General features: G+C 32.2%; 1 non-coding gene across 1 annotated transcript; it reads left to right on the forward strand.

Annotated features, from left to right (window-relative positions):
* Window positions 1-4,394: 4,394 nt before the first annotated feature.
* On the forward strand, window positions 4,395-4,468 carry TRNAM-CAU. Its single transcript has one exon. It is a non-coding gene; the product is annotated as a tRNA-Met (tRNA).
* Window positions 4,469-10,513: the final 6,045 nt, after the last annotated feature.

Raw genomic sequence — 10,513 nt, forward strand, 5'->3', positions numbered from 1 at the left:
GATGGGTACGTCTAAGAGCTTGACACGTGTGAATTTTAGTCCACGAAAATTGATAATCTGTGTACCCGTTTCACATTGCCACATTGCTTTAGAAAAGTGTTAAAAAATAAAAAATTGAGACTTAAAAAGAGTTTTTTTTTTTTCTTGGGATACATTTGATTAATTTAATGAAAGTATTTTCCTAATTAGAAGAATTTTTATAAAAAAAAAAAAAAAGGGTTTAATATGACTTTTTTTTATAAACAATGTCGAAATAGAAAGCTTTTTTAAAAAATTAGGGTGTGGTTGATTTCCATTTTTATTTTCAAAACGATTTTTAGTTTTCCTCAAAAACGACCAATTTTCCTCGTTTTGAGTGTTTTCGACATTTATAATTGAAAATGCTAAAAATGATAAAAAATTGTTTGGCTTTTTCACTTATAAATTTTAATTCGTTTTCGAAAATGACGGACCAAATACATTTTCCGCGTTTTCGAAAACGAAAAATGGCCAGAAAACGGCAAACCAACCACGACCTTAGTTTTCAAACTTTTCCACAAAAAGCAAAAAATAAAAACCATGTCAAACAAGTCCTTAGTCACACCCTTATTTTTAAACTCACAATTTCTTTAAAAAATGTAAAACAAATATATTTCTCATGATTTTTTATTTTATTTTTCACTCTTTAACATCCTTTAAAAAATTAATTTTTTGAAAAATCACTTTGTAAATATTCGTTTTCACAGAAGTATCAAACTTTGACTATTTTTTTTTTTTTTTAAATAATCAATGTACTTTTAATTTTATTTTTCACTCATCACGACGTCTCATTTTATTTCAAAATTAATAATTTGGACGGTGTGTCAAATGAAGTCATTATTTTTAAAATTATTTGGAGTGACGATTAAGAGTGTTTGAGACAATTGAGATAAAACTTTAAAAATTAGAGGAGTTATTTGAAGAAAAACAAATACAATTTGAGATTTTATTTACCTTCTAAATTCATTTAAAAATTAATTATTGAAGCATTGAGAGCATAGTTAATTACAAGTTGAAGTTTATTAGAAAATTGATACATGAATTGTTTTCTAAACTAGTGATGATATATTAAAATACGTAACTTTAATAGTTTGTAGAAATTAAAATTGAATATTTATGAATATGTTACATATTCGCTTTCTTAATTCTATAAAATCTTGTTTCGTTTGTAGTCAAGAGAATGAACAGCGTTAAATATTAATGGAAAGTATTTATTTTGTAATCTTTCTTCAAAGTATTGAAAAAGGATGCTTCACATACAAGGCAGAGGCTCGTACGAGCCTCTGCCAGGATAGACACAAGAGGCGGGGTTTGGGCGATTTTTATTTATTTTTTTAATGCAGGTCGAATCCATGACCTGTCCTCGTAAAGGGCTTATAAGATCTCTGTATGAATAGTGCTATATACTCAGGGCATTATTCAATATTGAATTTGAGAAGACGTCAGATGACATGATGATGACAACGCTTCAACACATGAATTAAATTTGACGTGAATTTGATACTTTGTTAATTTTATCATAATCAAAATACTCAAAGCTTGAAAAATCTATTTACTTATGTTCATACTCAATTATTAAAATGCTAACTCAAGTTCGCATTATTTTAAGATGAAAAATAATTTAAAAATTGGGTTAGTGGATGGAGGACTGATAGGAATCAAGAGCTAGTCTTGTTTGGTAGGAATTCAAAAAAAGGATTAATAGCACAAAACGTTCCTACGTTTGATATTTATTACGAAAAAGTCCCTACATTTCCTTTTTTTTTTTTTTTTTTTTGCATTTTCGTCCTTATTTCAACGTTTCATTGGAGAAAAAATCATTTTCACCATTTTTTAATGTAAAATAATCAAAATACCCTTCCATTTAAATAAAAGAAAAAATAAAGAATAAAAAAAAAAAAAAATGAAAACGTATGGACGTTTTCCACAAGAAGTGTCAAAGGTAAGAACGTTTTCCGCAAGAAATGTCAAACATAGGGATGTTTTGTGCCACTAGGCCTCATTAAAATTGAAACAGTTGTCAAACCGTTGAACCTCTATACCATTTCCAAAATGACATCGCCCAAACTCCAGTGGCACCACCTATTCCAAAGGGATCCATGTCATTTCCAACACACCAATTGATTACACTCACTAGGGCGCTTCTCTTCATGATCTCTTCTTCTCCAAATGGGGCTGTCACCTTAGAAATAAAAAAAACTCTTACCAATCATCGCCCAAACTGCCAAACATCCATACCCCTGAGCCATCTGTTGATATTTTAAAACCATGGAGAGAAGCATCCTAGCGAGTATAGTCGATTGGTGTGTTGGAAATGACATAAATCTCTTTGGAACAGATAGTGCCGCAGGAGTTTGGATGATGGTATTTTGGAAATAGTATGGAGGTTCGGCAGTTTGGCAATGGTTTCAATTTTTATAAGGTCTAATAGTACAAAACATCTCTATATTTGACACTTCTTGTGAAAAACGTCCCTAGGTTTGACATTAATTGCGAAAAACGTCCATACGTTTCAATTTTTTTTTTTTTTTTTTTTTTTTTTTTTTTTCCCTTTTTTTATNCCAATATTTTTTATTTTTTTTTTTTTTTTTTTTTTGCATTTTCATCCCTATTATCACGTTTCATTGCGAAAAACGTCATTTTTATAAATTTGAAATGTATGAACGTTTTGCACAGGCCAAACGTAAGGACATTTTGTGCTATTAGGCCTTTTAATAATTATTTGGACTCACTTGCATTTTTTAAAATATTTAGGAGTAAGATTGTAATTTATTCTTTATTTTTCTTTTTTTATTTAAATAGGAGAGTATTTTGATCATTTTACATTCAAAAATGTTGAAAATGACATTTTCTACAATGAAACATTGAAATAGGAACGAAAATGCAAAAAAATGAAACGTAATGACGTTTTCCGCAATAAGTGTCAAACGTAGGAACGTTTTGTACTATTAACCCATTCAAAAATCTATATTTTATTTTCAGTTGAAATCAAAAATAATATTTAATCACATAGATCTTGGGATCCAAAAAATTTCAATTATAAATTTTATTAATTCAAAGTCTATTAAAATTTTGATTTTGACATCTCAAACTGGACTTAGAATAATTTTATGAAGAAAATGTGAAAATGATAGATACTGAAAGAAATATGATGGAAATTTCTAGTACATCCATGTGGATGAGAAAAGGCCTTGGGATTGACGACAATAAATGAAGCAACCACATAATTTGACTTTTGCTTATATTGGACGGGAAAAAGACTTCTTCCTTTTGTCTTTCGTCAAAAGTATATCTTTTTTGCAGTAAATCACATCATCCCTCTAGAGTTTATGATGAAGTAATTTTGAAGTTTAATTATCAATATGTTTAAAAAAAAAAAAAATGCATCTTAACCTATTTATTTAAAGATATTGACATAAACTTCATTTAATCATTTTCATTTTTAGGGTAACATAGTAGCGTTATGACTTTATGTAGAAGATCAATGACAATTATTTGTCAACTAAGTAATTTTTACCAATTTGAAGGATGAAAGGTAATAGAATGTAACAAAATAGTGAAATTTGAACCTAAATCAAAGTTTAGTAATCCAATTAGAATTTCGTTGAAAATTTAAGGGAATATTACTGTTGTGGTTCAATTTGTGCTAGTCAATATCCCTAACCTTTCAGAAATATGCATCTGAAGTCCAAATGGACGGAAAACATCCATTTGATCGTTAGTTAACCAATAAAATTGACTTTTGACCAAATTGAAAAGGGTAAAATGACAAGTTTTGCAATTACCACATTAAAAAAAAAATTAGAGATAAATAAAAAACCATAGGAATAAGAAAAGAAATAAAAACCGTTTGTTTCCTTTTACCCCACACCACCCCGAAAACCTAACCTAAAGAGCCACCATCACCACCGCGACCGCCACAACGTACCCAAAATAAAATTGGGATTATTCTCCCCTAATAATTGAAAATGAGGTAGATTTGCGCTGCATCTATAATTGCACATATCAGAAAATATTTAACTGCATAACACATTGAGCTTCCTCATCTGCACAAAATTAATTCATATGCAAACACAATTTACAGTCAGATTTGTGATTTATGGGGTTTAATTTTGGGTTCTACAAAATGATGGATTTGATTTTTGGTGCAAAAACTTCTGGGTGGTTGACTGTTTGATTGTGTGAAAAATTCTTGCGGTTTGATTTCCATAACTGTGCTTGTGCTTGTGTTTTATGTTTGATTGTGTTTTTCCGGACACCCATATTCCAGGACCATACAAGCCTGTTACATGAAATGCACCAGCCAAGTGCGGAGCGGATAACTGCTGAAAGCATCTAAGTAGTAAGTCCACCCCAAGATGAGTGCTCCCCGCTAAGCATCCATGGCTGAATGGTTAAAGCTCCCAACTCATAATTGGCGAATTCGTAGGTTCAATTCCTACTGGATGCACGCCAACGTCCGCTGAATAGAAACATCAAACTAAAAGCCCATATAAAATGAGCACCTAGGAAAAAAAAGGCTACAGGAGAACCAGGAACGAAGAGCTTCCCTCCCTTTCCGCCCGACTCTTTAGTCTTAAGAACGCTAGTTTTAAGAATGAGTGATTGCCCTTCTCCGACCCTTACTGTCCAACTTGAGAACAGACAGCTAATGCGTTCCACTTATTGGATTTTGCTGTTTTTTCTTCTGCAGTACCTCGACGTGACATGAGCATGAAATCCCTTCTTTTTTCTTTTGATATCTCTGGGCCAATTAAAAAAAAATTTAGGCGCGAGACAACTCTCTCTAAAGAACTCGGCAAAATAGCCCTGTAACTTCGGGAACATAGACACACTCCTATGAACGTGGAAAATATACTGGATGGGTCGATTCGAATTGAAATTGTCAAGTCATTTTGGTTGTGATTCTACCAAAATTTCTGGGTAGTTTGGTGCCTGTGTTTTTCCGAATTAATTGTGCTTGTGTTTTTCGATAGAAACAGGTCAATGACAACAGTGGCAAGCTGATGGCGAAGCCAGTGACTTTCCTGGTTTGGATTGGTTTTTGCCACGGGTGGTGAAGGAATACAGATGAGGCCCATGAGGATGTGAAAGAAATGAATTTCATTTCCTTTTTTTTTTATTCTTTTTTTTTTAATTTTAATTTTAATTTTAGCTTATTTTATGTATGAAATGCAAACTTATCGATTTTTTATGTTTTTGTTTATTTATTTAATGTGGTATTTGCAAACTTGCCATTTTACCATTTTCATTTTGATCAAAAATTAAATTTCTTAGTCAACTAACAGTCATTTGGACTCTAGATAAATATTTCTGAAAGGTTAGGGACATTGGTTGACACAAATTGAATGTTAGGATAAAGTCTACAAAAATTTAAAAAATTAGGGATCGTCGCTATAATTTTTTCAAAATTTAAGTACCATGGATGAATTTATCCTGCTAGTAATGAACCCTACAAGCATTGACCGTCGAACTTAAAATTTGTGTTTGAACTCCTAAAATATCTTTGTTAGACGTGATGTGACAAAAACAACCTCGAAATCTCTCGGAATATGAAACTACATCAAAGTTTATTAATTCAATTAAAATTTCGCTGGGAGTTGAGTGACCATGGATGAATTTATCCTACTAGTAATTGAATACTACGAGTATCGACTATCAATTTTAAAATTTGTGTTCAAACTTCTAAAATATCTTTGATAGATGTGATGTGACAAACATGACATGACCTTAAAATCTCACGGATGATTTGTTGATCTCTTCATTATTTTAAATATAAAGGTATTTTAAGCAATTCTAATTTCAGAAAATTCAAAAAGAATAATTCATGTCAAATAAAAGTGTCTTCAAAGACAAATTAGTAATCTACAGAATAAGTTATTAATATAATTATTTTACATGAAAATAATTGAGTCGAGCTAATTTCCGTACGCTTTTTAACTTGAAAATGGTAGGTGTATCAACAATATCTGTACAGATAATTGTTTGGTAGATTATTAAGGATAAATTTTCCATTGCATTTGAAGAAAAATTAATAACCAATATATAAATATTTAGGGTATTCCTGTAATCAACTTTAACCCTGTAAAATGGAACAACAAGGTGCAAGTGGTGTCAGATGCCGTTAAGTTTCAAATTAAAATTTTGGTTCATAAAAAAGCCAAAAAGATCATTCGAGTTTGGACTGCACTAAGTGTACAGAAAGGATTCTCACAGAATACACACAAATAGGTGGGTCCCAGATTTTTTGGCAATATTTAATTTACATGAATCCCATAAATTATATGAAAATCTGTACAACTTTTGTGATAATTTTTTCTGTACATATGCTTTTTCCCTTCGAGTTTTCGCTTTATGTACTCAATCAAGTCACCATCTGGTATGGCATATTAAATGATAAATTCCACTGCAATAAAAGATGAAATCACCAACTTACAAGTAATTGAGCTACTCATCCATTACACCTCGAATCGTGCAAAAACCCCACTTAGGCTCGTACATGGCAGCGAAGGCCACATGGCATTTTAATAAAAACAGTGCAACATGCTTGGTTGGTCTGCAGGATCCTCTGCCACCATACGCAAGGGTCTAGAATGTCTTCACCGTTATTATCATCCCTTTTGTCTCTGTATGACATTGCTAAATAGATGAATGCCTTCAGCAAAGCATACATCTGAACTTGCACCCTCAAAATTAATGGAGGAAGCCTTTGATTAGGAAACTATCTAAATTGGTTCTGAAAATCTGGATGCAAGTCTTGGGATCAAGGAGAACTTCTACAAGGAAACCTAAGCGTGCAAGGAAACATAATTAAGAAAGGAGATATACCACGACAAAACAATAACTTATGCAAACTAATGAGACTATGCACGTAGATTAAGGCTATACGCCTAATGTCTTGCTCAAAAGAATTCCTCTACTATAACTGCATACATAAAGGAAAATGTACGCTTTACGCTTTTCTCTAACTCTAGCCATATCTCCGCTTACTTGTCTCTCCCACACTCAATCTTCCATATTACTTTGTATCGACAGTTGACTTAATCTCAAAATGCAAACATTGGTTAGCCCTTCTCTTTGTTTGGTGATCTTGAAGCTAATGAATTTTTATTAAAGTATGCAGGTAACATACATATTTATAGTGCACCCAATCAAATTGGTTCCATTGATCATGAAAGATTTTTGAGCATTTGGATACACCATCTATGGACCACTAAAACTCCAACCTCCAGCCACCAAGCCAACATACCACCTTGAAACCCTCACTTCTCTCCTCACAATGCACCCAATCAATGGACGAAACTCCAACAGATTTGGCCGAAATTTCCAGTCAAAGTTGGCTGCCCACGTAACTCAAAACGATTGAAAATGGCATTTTCTGCGAGACCCATCACTTGTCCACCCTCCAGGTCAATCAAGTACATCATTATGCACCAATAGTTGTTACTATAATAGCAAATAATGCAAAAAAAATCCAAATCTCCGGTCATTTTTTCAGTCAGCAAAGTTGGACACTACAGCCACAATTTTCAGCGTAGGTGATGCTACTCAGGTTCGTAGAACACCACCCCTAGCACACCTCATCATGGCACATCCAATGAACCTATGGGTCATCATCAATTTTGAAACAATCTGGACGAATCAGTCAAGGAACTCCACATACAAGCTATGTCCGTCAACCCCTATTTAATTGAAGACTCCACTATACTTCAACCCATCAATTCGGGCATCCAACCTCAATTAATGTTGGTGTAACTATGGTCCTCCATCAATTTCATCAATTCCTCAATTAAACAAACTAATTTTGGGATTAAACTCAAGAACAAATGGGATGAGTGAAATTGGCGATTTCCATGCAATAGGAGGTCAAAATCTACTCCAATCCACTAATTCAACCTTGGGAAACCCAATTCAAGCATCAACAACATTGGCTCAGGTCTCAATCATCAAATGGAAGCATCAATTCCATCAATTTTGCAATTAAAATTTTCATTTGGCCGTGTACAATTTGTCCCGACGAATTCTCTCATTTTTTTGGTCGAATTCTGGGCACATGACCATCTCCATTAGATCAGCCAGCCTCGAAAACCTTGAGGGAGACATCTTTGAGTCCAATTTGGTCGAAAAAGTTGCACTTAGACTCATGTCCAATGGCACACAAATCAAGACATCTAAGTTAACAGTTTTTTGGTTGAATCGGGTTACAGAACCTCCTCCATTGATCTCAACAGACCTAGGTTTGACATTAATTGTGAAAAACGTCCATACGTTTCATTTTTTTTTATTTATTATTTTTTTTTTTTGCATTTTCATCCCTATTGTCACGTTTCATTGCGAAAAACGTCATTTTCATAAATTTGAAATGTATGAACATTTTGCACAGGCCAAACGTAGGGACATTTTGTGCTATTAGGCCTTTTAATAATTATTTGGACTCACTTGCATTTTTTAAAATATTTAGGAGTAAGATTGTAATTTATTCTTTATTTTTCTTTTTTTATTTTAATAGGAGAGTATTTTGATCATTTTACATTCAAAAATGGTGAAAATGACGTTTTCTATAATGAAACATTGAAATAAGAACGAAAATGCAAAAAAATGAAACGTAATGACGTTTTCCGCAATAAGTGTCAAACGTATGAACGTTTTGTACTATTAACCCATTCAAAAATCTATATTTTATTTTCAGTTGAAATCAAAAATAATATTTAATCACATAGATCTTGGGATCCAAAAAATTTCAATTATAAATTTTGTGAATTCAAATTCTATTAGAATTTTGATTTTGATATCTCAAACTGGACTTGGAATAATTTTATGAAGAAAATGTGACAATGATAGATACTGAAAGAAAAATGATAGAAATTTCTAGTACATCCATGTGGATGAGAAAAGGCATTGGGATTGACGACAATAAATGAAGCAACCACATAATTTGACTTTTGCTTATATTGGACGGGAAAAAGACTTCTTCCTTTTGTCTTTCGTCAAAAGTATATCTTTTTTGCAGTAAATCACATCATCCCTCTAGAGTTTATGATGAAGTAATTTTGAAGTTTAACTATCAATATGTTTTTAAAAAAAAAAATGCATCTTGACCTATTAATTTAAAGATATTGACATAAACTTCATTTAATCATTTTCATTTTCAGGGTAACATAGTAGCGTTATGACTTCATGTAGAAGATCAATGACAATTATTTGTCAACTAAGTAATTTTTATCAATTTGAAGGATGAAGGGTAATGGAATGTAATAAAACAGTGAAATTTGAACCTAAATCAAAGTTTAGTAATCCAATTAGAATTTCGTTGAAGATTTAAGGGAAAATTACTATTGTGGTTTAATTTGTGCCAGTTAATATCCCTAACCTTTCAGAAATATGCATTTGAAGTTCAAATGGACGAAAAACATCCATTTGATCGTTAGTTAATCAAGAAAATTGACTTTTGACCAAATTGAAAAGGGTAAAATGGTAAATTTTGCAATTACCACATTAAAAAGAAAAAAAAAATTAGAGAAAAATAAAAAACCATAGGAATAAGAAAAGAAATAAAAACCGTTTGTTTCCTTTCACCCCACACCACCCCGAAACCCCACCCAAAACCTAACCTAAAGAGCCACCATCACCACCGCGACCGCTACAACGTACCCAAAATAAAATTGGGATTATTCTCCCCTAATAATTGATAATGAGGTAGATTTGCGCTGCATCTATAATTGCACATAGCAGAAAATATTTAACTGCAGAACACATAGAGCTTCCTCATCTGCACAAAATTAATTCATATGCAAACACAATTTACAGTCAGATTTTTGATTTATGGGGTTTAATTTTGGGTTCTCCAAAATGATGGATTTGATTTTTGGTGCAAAAACTTCTGGGTGGTTGACTGTTTGATTGTGTGAAAAATTCTTGCGGTTTGATTTCCGTTATTCTGCTTGTGCTTGTGTCTTTTGTTTGATTGTGTTTTTCTGATTTTGGTTGTGATTCTACGAAAATTTCTGGGTAGTTTGATGCCTATGTTTTTCCGAATTAATTGTGCTTGTTTTTTTCAATAGAAATAGGTCAATGACAACGGTGGCAAGCTGATGGCGAGGCCAGTGACTTTCCCGGTTTGGATTGGTTTTGCCATGGGTGGTGAAGGAATACAGATGAGGGTATGAAAGAAATGAATTTCATTTTCTTTTATTTTATTCGTTTCTTTAAATTTAATTTTAACTTATTTTATGTAGAAATTGCAAACTTATCGATTTTTTATGTTTTTGTTTATTTATTTAATGCGGTATTTGCAAACTTGCCATTTTATCATTTTCATTTTGATCAAAAATTAAATTTCTTAGTCAATTAACAGTCATTTGGACACTAGATAAATATTTCTGAAAGGTTAGAGACATTGGTCGACACAAATTGAATGTTAGGATAAAGTATACAAAAATAAAAAAGAAAATTAAGGACCGCTGCTATAATTTTTTCAAAATTTAAGTACCATGGA

This window comes from Olea europaea, chromosome 23, assembly GCF_002742605.1.
Source record: "Olea europaea var. sylvestris chromosome 23, O_europaea_v1, whole genome shotgun sequence".
Lineage (NCBI taxonomy): Eukaryota > Viridiplantae > Streptophyta > Magnoliopsida > Lamiales > Oleaceae > Olea > Olea europaea.